Here is a 26,224-nt window from a genome sequence, read left to right on the forward strand (position 1 = left end):
TGAACCCTATAGAAAATGAGTGAGGTGAACTGAAGAGAAGAAGCACCAACATGGAGCACCAACAATTTGGAGATGAAGGAATGTTCTCTGATCTCTTGTCAGGTGTTCTCCAAACTCATCAGGCATTATAGGAGAAACCTCTGAACTGTTATCTTGGGAAAAGGACGTTGCAATAATTGGGTTCCAATAATTGTGGCTAATGTGAACTAGAGAAAAACATTTATTTCATAATAAGATTTTCCCCCCACTTTCCATTGTTTTACTTCAATGATGGGTTAGAATTTTTCTGAATGTTTTGAATGAAAGATCAATAAGATAAACGATGCAGATTTATTTTCACATCCACCTTTGCTCATATTTAACAAGGGTGCCAATATTAGTGGTTGGCATTGTATACTTTTTTATAGATATATTTTACAAATACTCTCAAGACCATGCTGGATAAGCAGGAAACGTCAGCAAAAATTTCAATTTGCTAACTGATGTCTGATGTCTATGTACAGTCATGGCCAAAAGTTTTGGATGTGACATAAATGTTGTGTTTTGCCTGAATGTTTTGAATGAAAGATCAATAAGATAAACGATGCAGATTTATTTTCACATCCACCTTTGCTCATATTTAACAAGGGTGCCAATATTAGTGGTTGGCATTGTATACTTTTTTTATATAGATATATTTTACAAATACTCTCAAGACCATGCTGGATAAGCAGGAAACGTCAGCAAAAATTTCAATTTGCTAACTGATGTCTGATGTCTATGTACAGTCATGGCCAAAAGTTTTGGCAGTGACATAAATGTTGTGTTTTGCAAAGTTTGCTGCTTAATCTGTTGTGGTGTTCATTCACATTGTTTCTATATTATTGTGTAGAGTGACCAGATGCATTTTAAATAATTGCTAAATCTTCATTGGTCAAAAAATGAACTTTCCACACAAAAAAAAACAATTTCACTGTTTTCAGATCCTGACACAAAATGACCAGCTAACATTAATTGACTAATCATATCAGTAGCACATGTGAAAGTGTGAATGAGTACTAGTCAGGCAAAATCACTGTCATACTAATTAGACTTTAAGAGCAGACCGATTGCTATAAAAGGAGGGAAGAAGCGCTTCCAACCATTGTGTTGTTGTTAACAATGGTTACCTCCAAAGAAACACGTGCAGCCATCATCACTTTGCATCAAAATGGCCTTACATGCAAGGAAATTGCTACAAAGACAATTGCACCTGAAAGAATCATTTACCGGATCATCAAGAACTTCAAGAAGAGAGGTTCAACTGCAGTGAAGAAGTCTTCAGGACATCCCAGAGTGTCCAGCAAGCACCAGGACCATCTCCTCCTGAGGAGTCAGCTACAGAATCGTGTTACCAGCAGTGCAGACATCTGCACGCACAGTGAGGCCAAGACTTTTGGACAACGGTCTGGTGTCAAGAAGGGCAGCAAAGAAGCCACTTCTCGCTGAGAAAAACGTCAAGGACAGACTGGAATTCTGCAGGAAGTACAAGGATTGGACAGCAGAAGACTGGTGCAAAGTTATTTTTCTCTGATGAAGCTCCCTTCCGACTGTTTGGGACATCTGGAAAATCGATTGTTCGGAGAAGAAAAGGTGAACGCTACCATGAGTCCTGTGTTGTGCCAACAGTGAAGCATCCTGAGACCACTCATGTGTGGGGGTGCTTTTCAACCAAGGGAGTGGGTTCTCTCATAATTCTGCCCAAAAACACTGCCAGGAATAAAGAATGGTATCAAAACGTCCTGCAAGAGCGACTTATTCCAACGATCCATGAGCAATTTGGTGATGATCCCTGCACTTTCCAGCATGATGGAGCACCATGTCACAAAGCAAGAGTGATAAAGAAGTGGCTCGAAGATCATTACATTGAAATTTTGGATCCGTGGCCAGGCAACTCCCCGGATCTCAGTCCCATAGAGAACCTGTGGTCAGTCCTCAAAAGGCGAGTGGACAAGCAGAAGCCCACAGATTGTGATCAACTCCGAGAACTAATAAGGCAAGAATGGATCGCCATCAGTCAGGATTTGGCCCAGAAGCTAATATCCAGCATGCCCGAGCAAATTGCAGAGGTTATGAAGAACAAGGGTCAACACTGTAAATATTGACTCATTATATGATAATATCAATATTAATGTTCCTGTGGCTCAGTGGTAGAGCATTGCGTTAGCAGCACAAAAGGTCATGACTTTGATTCCCAGGGAACACACATACTGGTAAAAAATGTAAAGCCTGAATGCACTGTAAGTCGCTTTGGATAAAAGCATCTGCTAAATGCATAAATTATTATTATAATTGTTAATATTTATTATATATATTTTTGCCAATAAAAGCCTTTAAAACTTATAATATGCTTATCATTGTTTGTCAGTATACCATAGAAACATGTGGAAAAATAATCTACAAATACTGAAGCAGCAAACTTTGCAAAGCACAGAATTTATGTCACTGCAAAACTTTTGGCCATGTAGATAGATAGATAGATAGATAGATAGATAGATAGATAGATAGATAGATAGATAGATAGATAGATAGATAGATAGATAGATAGATAGATAGATAGATAGATAGATAGATAGATAGATGCTGAAAAACATATGAACATATTAATAGCATTTAAACCAAATTATTACTTGTTTACAGCTGCAAAAACTGGATAAGTAAACTGGATTGGATAAGCAGAAAACATCAGCAAATACTTTTTTTTTTTGTGAAACATTATAAAAACATATTAATCAGCAAATGGGTGTATGCTTTGCAGAGCTGAATTGCTGGTACATCATTTGATGTCAGAAATGGCAACAAAAGAAAAGGTGTCTTCTCCTTTTACTGCGAATTGATTCCAAGTCTATAGCCAGAGCAAAACTTTCAAGAAACGCTGAATTTTATTTGAGGATTTTGTGTGTTAGATTAATATTTCTGTAGCGTCGTGTCATTTTGACTGATGTCTCTGACATCTCCTGTTATTTGTGGTGGGCTCTGAAAATGACAACTAAGAATAGAGAAACACACAGCTGTCATCTTTAATGAGCATCACTCAGGCGGTATGCCTGATGGATTTCAGGTAAGACATGCAGTTTCACAATAGACGCTTTCAGAAGATTCAGTCAGAGCACAGTCTCATCTGAGGACAGACCGAAAACCTGACGCTATCACAATCGATTCCAAAATGAACAGTGTAAAAACATTATTAGCTCACGGTATGATTTGCGGTCGATTTTCTTTGTGTTTTATGATTGGCTTTCTTGTTGTGGAGCGAATGTAATCTATTTGTTTTGTTTTATTCAGAGCATAATGCATTTATGTAAGAGACAGACCTAACAACACCGAGTTTACTCTTGTCCTTCGTCTTCATAATACAAAGCCTCAGGGCCGAATGTGGTGTTCCCATGACAACCGTCTATGACATGGGGCCATTTTGTGTAAACAACAACACTATGGAGAGCAGACTGACTTCAAAGAAAGTCACAGTGAAACAGTGTCGGGCCAGATTGGAGAATAACTGTGATTAAGGAACGTTGGCTGATATCTTCATGAGACAAATGTGAGGAGCACACACACACACACACACGTTTCCAAGTTTTATGTGGACTCTTGTAACGGTTTTTAATGATAGTAATGTGCAAACTGCATTTTGTTATCCTCTTACCCTAACCCTACCTATAAACCTACCCCTCACACTAAACTTTTAGATAGATAGATAGATAGATAGATAGATAGATAGATAGATAGATAGATAGATAGATAGATAGATAGATAGATAGATAGATAGATAGATAGATAGATAGATAGATAGATAGATAGATGCTGAAAAACATATGAACATATTAATAGCATTTAAACCAAATTATTACTTGTTTACAGCTGCAAAAACTGGATAAGTAAACTGGATTGGATAAGCAGAAAACATCAGCAAATACTTTTTTTTTTTGTGAAACATTATAAAAACATATTAATCAGCAAATGGGTGTATGCTTTGCAGAGCTGAATTGCTGGTACATCATTTGATGTCAGAAATGGCAACAAAAGAAAAGGTGTCTTCTCCTTTTACTGCGAATTGATTCCAAGTCTATAGCCAGAGCAAAACTTTCAAGAAACGCTGAATTTTATTTGAGGATTTTGTGTGTTAGATTAATATTTCTGTAGCGTCGTGTCATTTTGACTGATGTCTCTGACATCTCCTGTTATTTGTGGTGGGCTCTGAAAATGACAACTAAGAATAGAGAAACACACAGCTGTCATCTTTAATGAGCATCACTCAGGCGGTATGCCTGATGGATTTCAGGTAAGACATGCAGTTTCACAATAGACGCTTTCAGAAGATTCAGTCAGAGCACAGTCTCATCTGAGGACAGACCGAAAACCTGACGCTATCACAATCGATTCCAAAATGAACAGTGTAAAAACATTATTAGCTCACGGTATGATTTGCGGTCGATTTTCTTTGTGTTTTATGATTGGCTTTCTTGTTGTGGAGCGAATGTAATCTATTTGTTTTGTTTTATTCAGAGCATAATGCATTTATGTAAGAGACAGACCTAACAACACCGAGTTTACTCTTGTCCTTCGTCTTCATAATACAAAGCCTCAGGGCCGAATGTGGTGTTCCCATGACAACCGTCTATGACATGGGGCCATTTTGTGTAAACAACAACACTATGGAGAGCAGACTGACTTCAAAGAAAGTCACAGTGAAACAGTGTCGGGCCAGATTGGAGAATAACTGTGATTAAGGAACGTTGGCTGATATCTTCATGAGACAAATGTGAGGAGCACACACACACACACACACGTTTCCAAGTTTTATGTGGACTCTTGTAACGGTTTTTAATGATAGTAATGTGCAAACTGCATTTTGTTATCCTCTTACCCTAACCCTACCTATAAACCTACCCCTCACACTAAACTTTGTGCATTTTTAGATTTTCAAATAACTTCATTCTGTATGATTCATAAGCTTGTATCCTCATGGGGACCAAAAGAATGTACCCACAAGGTCAAAATGTACTGGTATTACTATATTTGTGGGGACATTTGGTCCCATAATGTAGGGAATACTGGGTACACACACATTAAGTATACAATTGTCATTTTACTCACACATTTGCAAAGTGTTTAGCTTTTTGTGTGTGTGTGTGTGTGTGTGTGTGTGTGTGGAAAAATCACACTATGAATAGCCTACTTATAGTTGTCCCTGCATATAAAGTTAGGATAGGACAAAATATTTTATTTAATTGTATAATATAATATAATAAAATTCACTGAGTGTATTAAAATGAATGCAAATAGATATTATTAACATTATGTAAATAGGTATTTGGCATTTAATTAATTTTTTTCTTTTTTTCTTTCTTTCCATGACTGGTTACTTTTTATTTATTATTAATTGTTTAATCAGCTTTTATGTATTTATTTATTTGTTTGTTTGTTTGTCAATTCACTTATATAATCCTGTGGTGTGGTTATTTTTTTTTTCTAGTACAGATATTATTCAATTAATTTTCAGTCAACTTCAGTGTTATTTGAAGGGATCCACCCAAAGATTAAAATTCTGTCATTCTGGTTTTGTGTCCCATTGACTTCCAAAGTATGGACAAAATACTATAGAAGTCAATGGGACCTGAAAAAGTTTTGGTTCCCAGCATTCTTTACAATATTTGTGTTCCACAGGCGAAAGAAAGTCATACAGGTTTGGAACAACTTAAGGAAGAGTACATGATGAGAGAATGTTTATGTTTGGGTGGACTGTCCCTTTAAAAAAAAAAAAAAAAGAAGTAGATTGCATACAGCATAGCAACTGTCCATCCACAAATTCTCAAATTTGTCTTTCACCATGGACATCATAGCATTCCCATATAAGCGTGAAATGTGCTTTCATTCTATTTCTGTAGGGCTATACGCTTCCCAATCGCTCTGATATCAAGATGGTAAAGATAGCTCAATCCCAAGATATATAACACCAACAAACAGTTTAGAGTGTGACTTTAAGGGATGTAAAATCCACCTGTATAGAAAGAGATGAAATTGCATGTGATATTGCTTTTCTGTGAAATTAGATGGGTCAAATTGAAGATCATAATCAGTCACAGAAGGCAGTGGATGATATTTTATGCTGTGGTTGACATTCTGCAAAATTCCTTTGAAGTATGGCATCTATATTGCATATAATAGGCTATATATGGCTTTTTCCACACAATATTCCTCATTTGCCACACTACATATTACATTATAACATTTCCCAGTTGGTAAATTGGGCTGTGAATTATGAGTGAACAGTGGGCTGTTTACTCTGACCTACTGTATGACCAATACCAAGAGAAAACACAATTAAACCAAATAGCCTTTGAGAAAAGAGCAACACATTTGTGAGTCTCATTAAAGATAATGACATTCTGAGCTCAAATATGTCTCAAATATGTCAACCCAAATCACCAAAAAAATAAGATGGAGTATGCTAAGAAAATACTATTTCAGTCTTTTTACTTCATGTTTTTTTTTTACTTTCATGTTTAATTTAATCTGTTACTTGCTATTTCTTTGAAACAATTTTCACTTTGAAACTTTGTAATTATGTGTGAGATTTACTAGAAATTTATGTGTATTACAGTAAAATAAATAGTAAATAATTTCAGCCTGATGGGATTATTCATGTATAATATTACATATTTCTAGACTGTAAAAAATATTTTTAAAGATTATTGGACTATGTTAAGAAAATACGATTTCAGTTTTTCTGCTTCAAAACTTGATTAATGTGTACTTGTCATTTCTTTTAAACAATTTTCTCTCAAAAATTGCTAGTTAATTTCACAAATAATTACAAAGTAGTTACAGTAAAATAAACTGAATAAATTTGGCTTGGTGTGATTATTTTTATTGCATATTTCTACATTGTAAAAAAAAATTATTTATAGATACAATTATATCAATTATTGGAGTACAAAAAAATTACAATTTCAGTCTTTCAAAAAGTCACATTTCATTTAAGTTGTTACTTGTTTTTTTTCTTTCTTTTTAATTTATATGCAATTTCAGATTTTTTTTTCAGTGACATTAAATAGTAAATTCAGCCTGATAGGATCATTTAGCATATTTATACACTATAAATGATTTTCCATTGTAAATAAAGATCACTAGAGTACATTATACAAGAAAATAAATATATATATATTTTTTAAAGTACAAATTTACAAGCAATTTCATAGTGAAAATTGTTAAAGTAAATACTGCACCAGTTATTTTTTCATTGTATTCATTTTCCCCAAAGAAATTAATGAATGACTATAGTAACTAAACCATGCCCCCTGTCTATGACACTGTATCTAATGTGGGTTGCCATTGCTCCTCTTTGACATGGCAGAAACCACATTTTGATGTGACAATATGGTGGCAGCATATATACAGTATATATATATATATTAGACAAGACAGGCAATAAAAATTGCTATTTGTGAAGGGATCTGATCTCTCCCAGCTGAAACAAACGCTCTACATTACATTCACAGAATGGCTGCAGACAGACTGGAGAGTTCCCTTCCGTTCACAGATCTGACAGCGCAAACAACAATTTTTATAAGATCTTGGCTGTTTTATGCATAAAGAGGGATTTAGACCTCCGAAAACTGTATTAAATGTCTCTTCAGTCCTGACAATGATATCCTTACTCTATTCAAATCATTATAACAGGTTCACTTTTACTACACAACCTGACCTTTTGAATAACCATAGCAACTCTCAAACTCTATTTACAACCCTATTTAGGTGGTCTTCGATTACTGCTGTGGTAGTTCCCAGCGGCCGGTCTGTTTTTAACCCTGAGACTGTGAGGGACTCAGAGGAACTGACATGGCATGTGTCTGGGGTTTTCTCTTTACACTCTGACCCTTAACTCAGGCCGTACACTCAGTGACACCAGCTCCGCCGCTGAAAGTGTGAAAGCCATAAATCCATCAGTCAAGACTCGCCCAAACACCCAGAGCTCCTGGGAGTGAAACTCTGGATGGTCATTCATATAGACTGGTACGATTTCTTAACAAAAATAGATGCCCGCTGCCATATGTTTAACTGCACTGATGTATGACTTTGTCACTGACATTTTCTGTCATGACACACTGCAAGTGTTGTTCAGGTGCAATCATTTTTAATAATAGTTTTTAAAACAAAATGTATACACATCAAAAGTATAGGATCAATATGTTTTTCTAATCCTTTTGGGAAAAGCCTTTTGTGTTTTAGCCATTTATTTGATCAAAAGTTCAGGTCATATTGTGACGGTTTAAAATAACTCATTTCCATTTGAATATATTCAAAAGTGTAATGTATTCCTGCTATGGCAAAGCTGAATTTTCAGCATAATTACTCCAGTCTTTATTGTCACACGATCCTTCAAAAATCATTCTAATATGCTGATTTGCTGAGCAAGAAACATGTAAACAGCAACACATTTTTGAGGATTTTTTGATGTAGGTTCAAAAGTTCAAGTTTAAAAGAACATTTATTTAAAATAAAAATCATTTGTAACAATACCATGTCCTTACTGTCACTTTTGATCAATTTAATGCATCCTTGCTGAATAAAAGTATTAATTTATTTTCAAATTCAAAATAACTTACTAAATGTGTGTGTGTGTGTGTGTGTGTGTGTGTGTGTGTGTGCGTGTTTGTGACATGAGGACACAAATTTATATAATGGCATGGGTATGACAGGTATTACAAGGAGAAGGTGACTTATGAGGACATTACCCCATGTCCCCATTTTTCAAAACGCTTAGAAATCATACAGAGTGAGTGTTTTTGAGAAATTAAAAAAGCACAAAGTTTCCTGTGAGGGGTAGGTTTAGGGGTAGGGTTGGTGTAGGGCAATAGAATATACAGTCTGTACAGTATAAAAACCATTACGCCTATGGAGAGTCCCCACAGTTCACAAAAACAAACCTGTGTGTGTGTGTGTGTGTGTGTGTGTGTGTAGCTGAGAGGTTCAGAATGTGCCAGGCCATGAATAAGCAAATAAGTAAATAATATATGAGATAAAGAAAAGTCACAAAATCATTTTGTTTCACTGAAACACAGAAATTCTGCACTCTAACAACAACCAGGTTTCACCAGGTGTTATGTATAGTGTCCATAGTGTTATCATACAAATGATTCATGATATTTTAACAACTGAAAATAAAATACAGACAGCATTGAATCTTAATGCTGCAAACATACTTTCCCTACACGGGGATAAATAAAAACTGAACTGAACTGACCTAAACTAATCTTAAATGGTGGTACTGGGTTACTGTTGGGGACAGCAGTCCAAATTAGACTGAATTATCTTATTTATTGTTATTTTACCTGTAATAAAATCTGCAAAATAAGGACTGCTGTGTGGCAAACAGGCCAACATAGATCTAGTTGGCCTGCTGCCCGTTTGTGCAAAATAGTGTTTGATGCCTGCCAATATCTGTAGCGTTCAGTTAAGTGTTTATGTTCTGTTTTTAGGTTTTATTTTCCCTCATTGTGCTGCTGTTTTTGTCTGTGTACAGTCTTTCTGAAAGACTAGACAGCATTTAGCAAAAACTTTTGTTCAGTGGAGTCCAACACAGAAAGAGAGGTCTTTGTTCTAAAGGCTCATTATTTTACTCTGAATCTCTGTTGCACACTGTTTTTGATTTTATTAAAGCAAATTACACTATTTGAATAATTCATGCTGTTCGCAGTGTTGCTTCTTTTTTATTCTTGCCAGATCCTGACTGTTAAAAATGCACGCAACGCTTCTAAATTGCCCTATAAACTGTTGAAATAAATCTAATATTCAGAAGAAAAATGTATTTGATTATGATTCCTCTGAAGCCAATTCCTTCATGCCACCCAGCTAATAACAAAGCAAAAAATATCAACAACAACGGCTTTAACAATGACTTTGTCTGAACACCCATTCTAAGGAAATCCAATCACAGGTTTCCTTCCAATCCCAAGAAAAGTTGTTGAGGAACTGTGAAAGCTTGAAGGTTTCCCAATTTCTTGAGTTGACAAAGAAAAACAGCTTTGGAAATAACAATTGCTTTGTTAAAAATATGGTGTACAGAGGACAGGCACAGAAAATAAGTGCACCCAAAAATCTGTGCTGATATTTGAGATCAGTCCAGCCCTTTCAATGCATCTGTCATGACATTGAAAACACATTGGGACCTGATAATGTAGTGAAAATAAGGATAACCCTTGTGAAAAATAAGCAAACTTTAGCATATGAGTTCAAATATTTAATTTAATGTTATTTACAATTAAACAATTTAGAATTGTCTGGTGGATGATGTAAAAAAAAAAAAAAAGATATATACACACACACACACATATATATATATATACACACATATATATATAATCTTAAAAGCATCAAATATTTGATGTCACTGTTCACACACCAGCAAGATGAAGTGAAAGGCTTTTTTCCTTAAGTTATTTCACATATTTCACTTATTGCATAGAGGTCTTAAAGGTACAGTAGTAAACATCAGCCCATATTATTTTAAGAGCCAGAGAGAGAGGGTGGAAAATATTAATGTAAAACCTTGACTAACTGTATAAGTGGACCTCAGGGAAAAGATAAAGATTAAATAATTAAAAAAAACTGCAATGTGAGACCTTCAAAATTACAATATCAAAACCATGAGAGTTCATAATGCAAATAAGCCACTTTTTGTTCAGCATTGCAGAGATGAAGCATCATAGTGCATTTCTGTGAAAAGGTCTTTCAGGACCAGAGGGGAGAACAGACCCCAATACGCAAGCAAACCCACCCAGAGACAGACTAGCTTCAATCACCCACACTGTGAGAAGACACAGAGAGAATGAGGCAAAACAGAGAAAGAGAGCAAACTGTTAAGGTAACCGAGAGAAGGATGAGCTGGAAGTCTCATGAGGACATGAACACAGTGAGAGAAAAGACGTGAAGAGAAATCTTGTGTAAGACAGAGAGGGCAATCTAGGACAAATCTGAACATCGTGCATGGCTCCCACAGCGTCCATAAATACCTGGACCATGATGGTGCAAAATCTGTCATTCAGAGAAGAAATTTGTCACGGGATTTTCTGTATGCACAGCATGCGAGATTATCCTTCCAAATACAATCAGACGATGCAGTCAACCCCTCAAAATACTCTTGCCGTAACACATGTGCTGTGACGTTGTGTGTTAGTGCCCTGCTGTGAGTCACCAACGTTCCGTTCTATCTTAGTGAAGGCAAATGAATCACTGCCAACTGACCCCAATGCCACTGAGTGTGCAAAGTCACAAATGCACTGTCACAGGACACACACAAACTCGTCTGTTGTCTAATTACAGGAGCAAGGTGCCGGTAAGGATATTAGTCAATAATACTGTATCACAGCTTGTCTTTCACCACTCCTATCAAATCCTGATGGATAAAATGAATTCCCACCCAACTCTGTATTATGCTTCACCTGGAAATAAATAAAAATAAAGTACCATATTTTCCAGACAGTAAGTGGAACCGGGTCAAAACTGCATAATATATACTATTGAAAAAAAACACAGTTACGTTGTTTTGGTGTGTAGTTCACATTTTATTACATTAAGAAATAATTTAAATTAAACATAAATAATAATAAAAAAAACTATTACAGACGTTATTAAACACTTTAAAAGTATTTTAGTTCCTCTCACTGCAACAAATCCTTTAAATGTAAAGGTATTCAAAACAGAACATTATATAAGTCAGTTTGGAATACAAGTCAGCACATTTCAGATGATACAAAATCATGACATGAAAGTGATAGTTCACCCAAAAATTTAATTCTGTCATAATACCATTCCAAAACCATAAGGCTTTCGTTCATCTGTGCAACACAACTTGAGATGTTCTTTAATGAAACCGGAGAGATTTCTGTCAAAGTCCATTCCATCAAAACTTTTAAGCTTCAAAAAGTTCTTAAAAACACTGTAAAACTAATCCATATTAATCAAGTGGTTTAACTCATAATTCATAATAATGATCGATCGATAGATAGATCAATAGATCGATCAAATTAATCTTTAGTTTCTTCTAGACTTAAGACTTCTAGATTTCGATCGATCGATCGATAGAACGAACGAACAAATTAATCTTTAGTTTCTTCTAGACTTAAGCCTGCGGCACCACAGCAAATGATGGCTGATCTCAAAACAAAACAAGCTGTATCTCCCAACAAATATGATCTTTTAGCATTACATAACCAGAAAACCACCCCATAGCCAGCACATATTGAACTTACTTGCTCTCTGAACAATTTTAAGATGAGAATTCTTCTTGTAAGGCGTTGCTAATATCGATTCCACCTCTGCAGATCTACGTTTAAACTTCAGTGAAGAACCACCTCTCAACACCTGTGTCCACCTCTCTGAGCTGAAACATGTTTCAAACACCTGTTTCCAGATCTCACTTATTCAACTGCTTCCCACTGAAGGCCTGTGGCACAGTTAACTGTGCTCTCAGGGACAAGAACCTCATATTTCTGCTCTATTCTGAGCGCTTTTCAAGAGCAGCTAGTTTAAGACAGCAATGGCCCCTTGATGGGAATCACTGCTGCTATATTCAGTCTGGAGAAACTTTGGCTTCTCACTGGAGACGGCTGAAAATAGCGTTTGGACCGCTGCACTACTATTAGCCTACCATGTAAGCTCTGTATCTGCTAATATATCACAAGGGGAGGGAGGTGAATGTTGTGATGTACCCTGTGGTTCATGCCTCACTGGAGATTCTATGCAATTCAATGAGTCAGTCATAAACAAGTGACATTTGATGATTCATTTCCTCAGGAGACGTCGCACTAGCACGCTTTGAGCTCTGAAGATCCAGAAGCATTTTCGGTAACACTTTACTTGAAGGGGTGTGCATAAGACTGACATGACACCTTCATAATCATGACATGACACATGTCATGAATATGAAGGAGGTTTTATGCACGTTTATGACAACTGTCATTAAGTGTCATTCGCTCAGTTATGTCATTTTTAATGCAAATATGACATTATTTGACCTAACCCTAACCTAACCCTATACCCTTACCCATAACAAAGACATCTCAAACAATGTCATCTTTGCATTAAAAATTACATAACTGAGCAAATGACACTTAATGACAGTTGTCATAAACATGCATAAAACCCCTTCATATTCATGATATCTTTATGGAACATGATCTTTACTTAATATCCTAATGAATTTTGGCATAAAAGAAAAATCTGTCACGATGTGGGTAGATGAGGCACACAGCGAAGGGGTAATCCAAAAGGTGAGTCTTTAATTATCAATCCAAGAGTGTAATAGTGATGTTAGGTTCTTGAACAAATCGTTCTTTTGAGCCGGTTCTCAGGAAGTAACCAGTCGAGCCGGTTCACAAATCGAACTAAATCTAACTTTAGTTCCGGGTTGATGACACAGGACGCACAGCCCAAAGTACCACGTCCAACTCAAAAAGAACCGATTGAGCCGGTTCAACCAACTGTCGAAGTTCAGAGGATTACCGAAGACTCAACAAGAACCGAATGAGCCGTGGCGAAGTTTGCCAAGGATTACCGAAGACTCAACAAGAACCGAATGAGCCGTAGTGAAGTTTGCCAAGGATTACCGAAGATTCTGATTGAGTTGACGATACTGTGCAAGCCTGAGGCGCGTACTGGAAATATGCTTATTATGATTGTTATTAATTTACATGTTATTAAAACCTGAAAAAAAACTTTCTGTGGAGTGATGTAAATAAATTTTACAATAGTTTATTGTGCATGCATATTAGATTTAAAGTTGCTTAAGCGAAATCAAGGAGTTTATAAGATTGGTTTATTCATTCTTTATACTGTAGACATGTAAAACATATCCACGTTTGTGCATCAATGTCTGTAATGTGTGCTGTAGGTATGAAACTTTTAGGAATCTTATCCGAGTTGTAGGCTAGTCAATGTTGGTCAGTCAGTCGTATCTGACATAAAGGATCAGCCAATGAAACTGTGACCACAAACACCATTAACACCATTTCGTTTTATCTCCATTGGACTACTGTAATTCTTTATATGCTGGAATTTCCCAGTCCTCTATTACAAGGCTTCAAATGGTGCAAAACGCTGCAGCCAGATTTCTAATGGGAGTCCGCAAGCGCCAACATATTACTCCTATTTTAATGGCTCTAAATTGGTTGCCGGTTCGTCATAGAGTCGATTTTAAATTATTGATGTTTGTTTTTAAATCCCTTAATGGTCTTGCACCCTCGTACCTGTCTGAACTTTTAAATCTGAACACATCAGTCAGGTGTCTGCGGTCCGCAAACAATTACTCTCTAGCTCAGCCTCGAACACGACTGAAGTCAAGAGGGGATCGTGCATTTGCCGTTGTTGGACCTAGGCCCTGGAACAGTCTTCCTCTTTATTTGAGATCCCTGTCCTCTGTACATGAGTTTAAATCGAAGTTAAAGTCTTATCTTCTGGCCAGAGCTTTTTAGCAATTCTTAATTATGTTCTATTTATTTATTTTTTTGTCTTATTGTTTTCTTATTTATCTGTATCTTAGTTTTATATTCTGTAAAGCAGTGTGGTCAACTCCTGTTGTGTTTATTTGTGCAATAATCAGCAATAAGCTTTCACACAAATAACGGTTTCAATATGTGTTGACACAAATTACTTATTTGATTTTTTTCATTGATATTGCATTGAGTTGTTAGAAAATTGGCAGAGAGCTTCGAGCCTGACAGGGAGCTCCACACAAGCAATCTGCACAGCTGAATTCATTTGGAGCGACAGAAAAGATGAATGGGAACCTGAGATGGGTCAGAACCTAAGATCTGTCATCTCAAAGAGTAATCGGTTTTGAGGAATCAGTCACCTGGCTGTGTCACACATGAATATACCTATAGAGCTAGAGTTGAAAGAGTAGAAACTAAAAGACTTCATGGTGTCTGCTCATTTATTAAGAAAATATTCTTCCTCAACCTTTGAAATGTTGCCTCGTCATTGCAATAGCAGTAATTTCCCATGTCCATTAAATTGTAAATTATTTTAGCAAATGGCTGCAATATAACAAAGAGTGAAAAATTTAAGGGGGTCTGAATACTTTCCGTACCCACTGTATATATATTATACACACACACATTGTATATGTATATAAGACGTCTTTAATTAATTATATGCCAAGTTGCCAACGTGTGTGTGTGTGTGTGTGTGTGTGTGTGTGTGAATAATTAATTCATTCATTTTTCATTCATTCATTCATTCATATTCATATATATATTTGTTAGTAAATTTTGCATAATTGTGATTAATTAATGATTCATTGATTCGTTATTAATTAATTTAAATGAGTAATATCGATAAATCATACAGGGACATTTTTAACAAAAAAAATAAATACATCAAAAATTACTTTCTTGCTTTCTGTAGCTGTTTGCATGAATGAAACAGTCCTTTTTTTAGGGGGAAGGTAGAGGACTGAATTCTGCTTGCTCATACCTGACTACAGTGTGCATTAAGCTATTACCGGTGTTACATTTATTGAGTGTCACAATTATCCTTGCATTCCCCTAGAGCAATAGTGAATACTTCAGGATTCCTGTATTCTGACACCCTGAAACCGTGACAAAAATCCATGCAGCATAATGCCAAGAAGTCTTTCTGAGCCTCTTTGGATTAGACTGTCAGGCACCTCTCAGCTCTCCTCTGCACTGGGGTGAACCCAGCAGTTCCTCCAATGGTATGAACGCTCGGTAAGCCGATCAGAGGAGGAACCCTGTACTTACAGCTCCATTAGGATTAATTGTGAATGCTAGACTAGATTATTACATTTTCCAAATAAAAAGTGACTGATAATTGCCAATGTAAAACACTGCTGGTTGGTTATACTTTATGAATAAAGAGTAGTGTTTGCTCATGCAAAGCTCACTTCCATAATGTTAGTGTGGTGTGGTTGATTGCCAGGGCATTGTCACTCAGTTGCTAGGATGCTCTGAGTGACATTTCCATGCAATTCCTGGGTGGTTGTTTTGGGTGGTTGCTATGGCACCACTAGATTACTTGCTGACTCAGTTCAAAGAGCCCAGCCTCAAGACTATACACACAACTATAGTTGTGTCCCAAATGAAGTATGCACTTATACTATGCACAAATTATTTAAGGTGATTTTCAGAATCTGATAGCCCCTTCCCCTCTGCTACGAAAGGAAACTGTGACAGAGCGCATGAAATGTCCAATGTTCCGCACTTCCTTTTCAGTCCATTAAGTGCATCATCTGGGTGTTTTAAGTGCACTTTTTCTTTCAGTTTGAACACACTAGCTGCTCTACTTATACTCCTAAATAGCACAGAACAGTGGATAAGTACATAATTTGGGGTGCACTTTATGATATTCTGGGTTTGGTTGCACCAAGCCATTTGCAAGTTCTAAAACTGGATAGTAAAGTCCACACTAGAGGCTTAGTAACTGCTATACTAGTTTGTAACTAATTCTGTACTTCATTTCGACTGCATCATTTGTTCCTAAGGCAGAATGCAGCTGGCAGGTTGTAAGATCTCCTAAAAGTAATACGTAGTTGCACAATATGACATTTACCCTCAATGATCCATTAGCAGCCTTCAAATACCTAAGCAGAAGTTGTTGAAATGTTGTGAATTTCTGTTTATCCTTGATTCTAACTTCTTTTCTCTCACACAACTAATGGTAAAAATATGTTTTCACTAAAATACAGAATTCTGGCATGAAACTCAAGATGGCGCAGTCCGATAGGTCTAACTCAATCTGACCTAATGACATCATTATCACATGGCACAGCTGATTGGTTCTCTCCTGTATCGGTAGCCAATGAGCTCTCTGCTCAACATTCAAATATATGACTAATGCTTGTTGTAGCAGTTCGCAGCGTGCTTCAGAAACCCTCCACCTTCCCCAGCTTCACCTGTATAGATCTGCTACGAGGTGATTCATCTATGCTATAGGGGATTGAACTCAAAAGAAGATATTTTGAAGAATGTTGGTAACCAAAGAGTTGACGGTAGCCATTGATTTCCATAGAATGGAAAAAACTACTATGGAAGTCAATGGCTACCGTCAACTGTCTAGTCACCGGCATTCTTTAAAATATCTTCTTTTGTGTTCTTCTTTAGTGTAGGTATATGGGATTTTCACCTGCTTTTTTGTCTGATTGCTGCGTCTACTCAACAAATCATGTGATTTGAGGAATTATTCATGTCCATAGCACAAATGTTGTGAAATTAATTACATGCCAAACCATATGGCAGAAGTAGTATGCCATTCTAAATTAAGCGAAACACTTAAGGTTAGGAGTCAGGTCAAATCCGTAACACAATAAAAATAATGATAATTAAATAGCAATAGACTTAAGCACCACTTATACATATAAACAAAATAATATAGACCCCAACCAGCCAATCAACCAGTTATCACAGATAACATACAATAAGCCCCTTCTATTTATAATGAGTCTCATTCCTATTCAGAGTTACAGGAAAAGGAGAGAGTAGATTGGTTATAGTAAATGCGTCCTCTGCTGAACTCATCCAGTCATCAGTGGGATATTCTTGTGTGGAGGTTGGGAGCGGGCAGAGGTTAAGGAGTGTACTTGAAGACTATTAAATCTTGGCATATAAAAGGTAGTGCTGTCGGTAACGCACAAAGGAGAGGAAACCAGTATGTACATTAGATTACACAGCAGCTGCAGTGTTCTCTGATTTAAGTTCTCATCAGGGAGAGGTGACTTATCCAAATACCCTACTGTGCCATCTCAAATGAAGGGTCAGGGGAATTCTGAGTTAATATGCATCTTTAGTGAATAAATGTTGACAGCACACTCCCGTTATTATAATCAGCATAAATTGCTTGTTAAGTGTTTTGGCAGGCATACAGAAGCTGTCTTGGTCTGGACAAGGTCATTTCAGGTCAGTGAGCTAAGCACACACAGTCATTTTCACATGGACGTAATGCATACACACTGAGTTTGTGATTGATGTAGTTTGACAAATGTCTGTCTGAAAAGAAAATAGAGAGTAAGAACACAGACATACATATAATGCCTATAGTTAAACTAGATTATAGATAGTTAGTGAATAAGATGCAGGTTTTTGCTTTGAAATATTGCAAAAAAGCAGGGAAAATTCGTTTTTTGCATATTGTTGCTTGCTAAGAGTTTCCTTAATTCTCATTAGACTGAGCAAAAAAAAAACAAAAGTAGCCTAGAAATCAAAAATTAAACTCACACATGTAAGGTCAAAAATTATCAAAGATTTCTGCTTTCCTGTCCCAAACCTATCTTCATTGCTAAGAGTTTCCTTAATTCTCATTAGACTGAGCAAAAAAAAAAAAAAAAGTAGCCTAGAAATCAAAAATTAAACTCACACATTACAAATTACAAACAAATGTAGCAAAACAAAAAAATAAAATATATTTTTTAAACATATTCCTTTAAAATTTACAAGAAATATATATATTTTAATTGCAATACAATAGTCACACAATAGCAACGCTCTCCCACATATGTAGCTATTCTAACTGCGCTTATTTCCATCGTTGGTATAAGTGGCAGTGGGTGGTAATAGACTAGAAATGTACAGTTTTATACCATCGTGCTGATAACGTTTCTTTAGTCATTCGGCAATCCTACAGCCTGAACCACCGTAGGAAAACCATCCTTACACACATTACAAATTACAAACAAATGTAGCAAAACAAAAAAAATATATATCTTTTTTAAACATATTCCTTTAAAATTTACAAGAAATATATATATTTTAAAAACTACTGCTTAAATACTGCAGTATTTAATATATGAATAAGTCCATACGTTTTAGTTATATTTCATCATATATTTTTGGCTTATATTATAAATCTAAATAAATTCTTAATTTTCAAAACATATTATAAAAACATACATTTTGCATTTATCGTGTATTTTATCATGTATTTTAATGATGCAAATGTATATTTTTTTCCTTGAAATATATTTTGTGATAAATTTTGAAATGTAAAGATTTTAAGCAAAAATAATATTATAAAATAAAATATTATATATATATATATATATATGTTTTAATATTTTAAAAGAATATGGGGTATATATAGAAGAATACATTTGTATATATATATATATATATATATATATATATATATAATATATTTAAGCCATGCTTCTACTACTTCGTAGCATATATTAGAAACACATTTTGGCACAATATTTGTTGTTGAACGGGACCTGAAAGTCTATTTTAAAGGTAGACTTTGACAGGACTGATAATTGTCTAGCTAGAATGCTAAGATTTTGTGCTAGTTCTTTTAAATGAACTCTCTGAAAGTCTCACGTCCCTGTCTCTCTCCATCTGTCTTCATTCTCTTAGTGTCTCCCTGGAGTTTTCCTCCGTGTCTCCTTTCATCCTATACACAAAAAGCAATTTGCTCCACAAAACCTTAGTGCCACCCTTTCTCCTGACCCCCGGCAGACAGAGCAGATATCCAGCCCTTGTATCCTGACCTCACTGGTACCCATTTATGGACATGCACACTCCCACAAATGAGCACTGACATTCTCAGTAGAAATACTGTAATTTTCTGGTAAATGTATGACATAGCCATCTTAGTGTCTTCGGCAAATTTGGAGGCTCAAACCCTCTAGTGCCACAAACAGTTAAAAGTTTTCCCAACATTTTTATCTTATAACTTTTGAACCGAATGGCCTAAATGCACAATTCTTTGCTGGGTCATGATGAGTTAAGTGACAACTGTTTCAGGTCCCACCCAACTATAATTCCCACCATTTTAAATTTTCATTTTAAAAGCTGTGATTTGGTTCTTTGAGATAAAACTTGGTAATTATCACGGCCTCTTGGCACCTAAGCAGTTTGGGAACATAACTACTAGTTAAATCACAAAAACTGCTTTGTAAGTAATCTGTGTAAACAAACTAATCTGTGTTGGCTTTTGCTTGAATATGCTTGGCCGGCAGGCATAGCGGATTCTATCATTGTCGCTGTCAGGGTTGTGTACCCTACGTACGTGTGGGGCTGAGATATCAAAATAGGGGCGAGGTCCTGTTGGGGTATGGGCGTGTTTGTTTTGGTGCTTTCAAATATCAACATCATTTGGGAAAATTTGCTTAGTGCACCTTTAAGGTTTTGACACTGGCTTTTAGGACTGTCACTAGAACTGCTCCTCCTTCACTCAAGTCTACAGTCACTGAACGCTCAGAGCCTTGTTGTTCCTTCACGACGAGGCACAAAATCACTTTACAAAACCTTTACCCTCTCTGCTCCACTCTGGTGGAATGAGCTGCCAACCTCTACTGCTGAGACCATCATAACTTTCAAGAAGAAGCTGAAGACACACTTTGTCCACATTAGGGCTGTCAAAAAATGTTTTCAGAATTTCGAATATTCGTCGAATTTAAAATAAAAATCCACATTCGAATGCAAAAACATTGCATTCGAAATTTAGGTGTGCATTAAGGAGGCAGCCTTATCAGTGGCGCACAAGATGCGATGACGATGTAAGTGTCATTGCATTTTAATGTTTTGTTAATAACATGAAGTGCATTAAACATTGAATTTTCCCAAAGTTTCCAAAACGGGGGTTTGTGAAGGAACTGCAGGGAGTTGTGCGTTTAATAAAAAGCCAATAATAAATTAAATAATTAAAATATTTTTTTTCTTTAAAAAAATTACAACAATCAAAATAAAACACGTAATAAAAGATAGGAAATATTATACCTGTTTATCTGCATGTCGTGTGACCATTTAAATAATATGTAATCATGTAATCAATAAAAACGTAACTGTTGTCTGATTATAAATATTTTAAAATGTAATATAATCTAATTACAAGTACTTCATTTTGGAACCTGATTAAGTAATCCAGATTACATGTAATTGGTTACTACCCAGTACTGGATACTGTATAGCCTCACTTCTTGTTTCTCGTTCTCATGGTTGATTCTATTTATGTGTTACATGGGGGAAAACCGAATGAAAAAAAAACATTATAATTGTCACTGGACTCAGTAAGACCCAAGAAATCTAGGGTCTTAGGCCAATTTCTAGGCCATTTGGTTCAACGGTTAAAAGCTAAAATGCACATGAAAATGTGAAATATTTGAAATAGAGACTCCAAATTTGGCATGAAAGAACTTGAGACTCTTCTGAACTGCTGTGCCAAATCGTATTAGTTTCAGTCGGGACTATGTCCTGGTTCCTGGGAATAAATCTGTTTCTCGCTATTCCTGTCCTCGGTTTTGGACACATGTCTATATTGTCACTAATTGCTCCAAAGTTGCTGACAAGCAAATAAATGCTTAATGCCTCATTAGTGGTTAATAGGCACTCCTGATAAGTGCTTGTGTTCCTCTGCAAAAACATGTTACGTAAGGCTTTCTCCTCTAGTGTTCCATCAGTCTGAAGAGTGTAGGGACCTATTAAAGACACCAACTGCTCTCTCCATGCAAACACTCCCAATTCCTATTCAAATATGCGATCAGGGGTTGTAAATCAGGTGTTTGAGGTCTTTATAACCCACCTTTTGATGATGTGGGCATGCTTAAGAAACACAAAAAAAATTAAATAACTTAAATTCAACTTATTTTTCCAATTATGGGAAATGACTCAAATTCTCTGCTGGAGACCAAAAAGTGAAGGTTATATTTCTCAATGGGTTCGCTAATTAAAGCGTTATGTGTTGTCAGCTGAAAGGAGAGTAGTGGCTGAGCTTTATTGGAGGAAATGTGTGGAGAGAGAGAGATGGCCAAGCTACATAAAGCTCAGGTGAGACCTTCATGCTGCACACGCTGCACTCTGAGCAGCCACTGATGACAGAGAACCTGCCTCAGCACCAATCTGGGCTTGTAATCACTCCGATTTGTTAACTAAATGAATCGTGTCCAGGCCGGCATCTCCGGGGAGGCATTTTTATAACAGGAAAACAGAGAATCTGGCAGGAAAGGTGGGAGACAAACTCAGCAGCTGTTGAATGAGAGAGTGCTGAAGATTTCGACTCGCTTGAGTAGATTTCTCATTTTTAAATCTCTAAATATTATGGAGGGGAACAGTTGGGGCATGTGTTTTCTTGTGACAAAGACAAATAAGCAGCAGCAGAAAAGCATTGTTTCAGAGGATTAAATACACAGCCAAGATCAAGGACTTTTTGAATACCTGGAGAGAGCTACTATTAGAATTCACATTAATCTTAATGGCAATTGCTTGATTAGCAGCAAGTCTGTCACATGAAACCTGCTGTCTTTCCTTATGGGTACTCAGTTCTGAGCCGTAAATGTTGACTAATTAATCTGACGCCACATTGACAGAACATGAGGTGACTGTGCACACTTTTGCCGAGCCCACAGTGAGGCAAGCTCAGCAGTAGACTTCAAAGCAACAGTCAAGCGGCTTCATGAAAATGTGAACTCCACGAGGGTTTAGGGTGCGATTTGGGACAGGGCCAAAGATGTTATTTGAAACCAGGTGTAGTTTCAACATTTACCAGCAGGGCCAACTTAGCTGTCCCAATGTATAACATTTACATTTATGCATGCTTTTATCCACGAGTTATAAAAGACGAACATTAACAATTCAGCACAGAGCCAACCGTATTTGTAGTATACAATATTTATTAGGAAGCTAGATTAGGAAACAAGCTAAAGCAGAGGAGAAATGTAGAGTGTAAGTGCATTGGTTTAAGCTTGTGAATTGGTCAAGTGCTTGTGGACTAGGGCTGTCAAAATGGCTGAAAAACTAAATTCGAATTTTTTAACTTAAATATGATCAAAATTCGAATTGTATTCAAATTTAAAATGCATAATTTCAGTTAGGGTGAAGAAAAGCTTTTGGCTTCTCTCCTGAGGCCACAAGAGGGCGCATCGAGCAAAATATTACTAATGCCCGTTTATTCAAAGCATAAGATAACACGACTATCTGTGGAAAAAAAGTGCATAATGTTTAAAATAATGTTAATAAACCAATTATAATTAAGTTGCTTAAACAACTATAAACAAAACAGCATCATGTTTGTATGCATAGTTTAATACAAAGGGTCGAAAGTCAATCACACAGAGTAAATGTTTCATTTAAAAACATGAGTTAAAGTCATAAAGTCTCAAGATATGACTTTTCAAAGTTGAACTTGCATTAATTTTACATGGCTTTCTAAACATGCGGCTCTTTTGTGCGAGTCACGAGTGCAAAGGTGATAGATGACCCTCTAGAAAATGTGCAAAATATACGTTCTGTGTGAACGGCTTGGTTTCAGTTTTGACGTAAACAAGCTCTTCTCCGTACTGATGTTCTCTTTTCCCACAATATTTGTAATTAACAACGCAGCAGCGCTGCATCTAGTGGCTTCAGCTGGATAGGTTAATAACAACGAATGGAATATATTTTCTTTCTCTTTGTATTTCTATATCAATATGGTACAAGTGATAAACTATTCTGGTCAAAATGAATCTAAAAGTAATCAAAAAGTAGTCTGATTATATTACCTGAAATTTGTAATATAATAGATTACGTTCCTAAATTGGAATTTAGAATCAGTAATAGACTACAATTTGCAAGTAATCTACATAGCACTGATAGTATCTTGCAAACCCATCATTGGTTTCAACCAATCTGATCAATCTTTTCATCCTGATTGTAAATGCACTGCCAACTGAGAATAGACCATGTTCAGTTTTAACACGTTAGGACAATAATCACATGAAGAGACATCAATCTTAGAGGGACTTTTTATCCTTTCAACTAACCAAAGAACTGAATTCACAGATTTATGGGATAGCATAGGCAGTGACATCTATGGTGTCTCAAAAATGGATGGAGGCACTTCAGTAGACAGGGTGTCATTTAATAAAAAAGGAAAACATCCCTGTCTGTGTTCCAAAGACAAATTAAATTGACTAAGTCCAGAGCATGAGGCCATTTCTGGACAAAATGTTTTTTTTTTCATTTGACCCCATTCCATCAAATTATCTTCATTTTGATGGTTTAAAGACCCAACAAGACAATTTGTTTGGTGAGACAGAAAATGATTCTGCTGGTCAGCCGAAGGTCAGTGACTCGGCACAGCTGATACTATGGAATCTACTTCAGCACCAGACACCCTAATCACCAGTAATTACAGGCTGAATCCAATCTATTACTAATTAGAAACTGTAATCTAGCACTCTGTTTGTGTGGGTGCTAGAATGGCTGTAATTTTCTCAATTTTAGCAGAGCGCTATAACATTATTAAAGTATATCAGACAGTATTAGGCAATTAGTATGAGACTTACACTATCAATAAGAGCACTCAGAAACATTTCAGTGTTGTATTGAGATGTGCAATCTACATGTGTGTCTTCCTTTATTACAATAATCAACAAGTTTAATGAACTAACACACTAATGGCCTCCACAGTAATTATAGCACCAATAATTATTTTGACTTGAATCTGAATGCACAATAAATTAGCTGTGCACATTTATACCACTCTAATTAACCACGGCGAATAAGATACAATGTATGATGAGATGACACTAAAAGGGAGATAGGAAACAGAGAGAGAATAAGCACGAGCTTAATGCAGTCAGTGGCCATGAAGAAGGCAGGCGTTCTTTTTTTCAGTAATGGCCTTTAAGACAAGAAAATAAAAATATACGTCATGCACCGTTCATCACGCAGCCAGACGAGCATTTTGAAATAAAATTAGACATATTAACGTCAACATTCAAGACTAATGACTAAATAAGAATAAATGAAAGCACAAATATGCATAAGACTCAGGAGTCTCTGACAGCTCTTCAACAGTCTCGGCAGCTCTAAAATGTCCTTTGAAAAGCATTCAATCATTATGAAACAAAGGGTCAGGGATGTCCAGATGCCCATATGGCACTGCAATCTCAAGCAGCTTCAACAGAATTGAGAAAGAAAATGCAATTAGCAAATTGTCTGTAAGTGAGACATGTTTCTAACGCGGCCATGACTCTGAGAATAACTGCATTGTGGGCTACTCGATATGCTGTTCACACCATCCATTCCAAGAGATGAGATTTTTTTTAATAGCAACCTTTAATAACAAAGCAATACATATAGAGTCATTGCAGCAGAATCCTCTATTCAATTAAAGAGGTTTTCCTCTCATTTTCCATCTTATTTTGCCAGTACACCGCATTGTGGAACTGTAATTACAGGCTGTTTTTTCCTTTTCCTGTGCACATTTATACCACTCTAATTAACCACGGCGAATAAGATACAATGTATGATGAGATGACACTAAAAGGGAGATAGGAAACAGAGAGAGAATAAGCACGAGCTTAATGCAGTCAGTGGCCATGAAGAAGGCAGGCGTTCTTTTTTTCAGTAATGGCCTTTAAGACAAGAAAATAAAAATATACGTCATGCACCGTTCATCACGCAGCCAGACGGGCATTTTGAAATAAAATTAGACATATTAACGTCAACATTCAAGACTAATGACTAAATAAGAATAAATGAAAGCACAAACATGCATAAGACTCAGGAGTCTCTGACAGCTCTTCAACAGTCTCGGCAGCTCTAAAATGTCCTTTGAAAAGCATTCGATCATTATGAAACAAAGGGTCAGGGATGTCCAGATGCCCATATGGCACTGCAATCTCAAGCAGCTTCAACAGAATTGAGAAAGAAAATGCAATTAGCAAATTGTCTGTAAGTGAGACATGTTTCTGACGCGGCCATGACTCTGAGAATAACTGCATTGTGGGCTACTCGATATGCTGTTCACACCATCCATTCCAAGAGATGAGATTTTTTTAATAGCAACCTTTAATAACAAAGCAATACATATAGAGTCATTGCAGCAGAATCCTCTATTCAATTAAACAGGTTTTCCTCTCATTTTCCATCTTATTTTGCCAGTACACCGCATTGTGGAACTGTAATTACAGGCTGTTTTTTCCTTTTCAGGGCATTGGCTGTGGGATGGACAGTTGTTATGAGTTAGTCCATTTTGCAGCAGCTCATTAGGACTGTGTTTCTCTTGACGCAGGCTGAGTTTCATTATCTGTTTTAGTGCAAAGATCAGCTCTGTGCTTATCAAAGCTTGACAGATGACGAAATGAAAGTCTTTGTCATTGCTTCCACCAACAGGCCCAATTGAATGTGTCTCTAAGATTCTCAAAAGCCTGCAAAAGTCTGGTAAATGAATTCAATACAGCATGAATACAAGTGGATAGGTCTGTGCTAAC

This window comes from Sinocyclocheilus grahami, unplaced genomic scaffold (assembly GCF_001515645.1).
Source record: "Sinocyclocheilus grahami isolate Dianchi unplaced genomic scaffold, SAMN03320097.WGS_v1.1 scaffold319.1, whole genome shotgun sequence".
In the NCBI taxonomy this organism is placed as follows: Eukaryota; Metazoa; Chordata; class Actinopteri; order Cypriniformes; family Cyprinidae; genus Sinocyclocheilus; species Sinocyclocheilus grahami.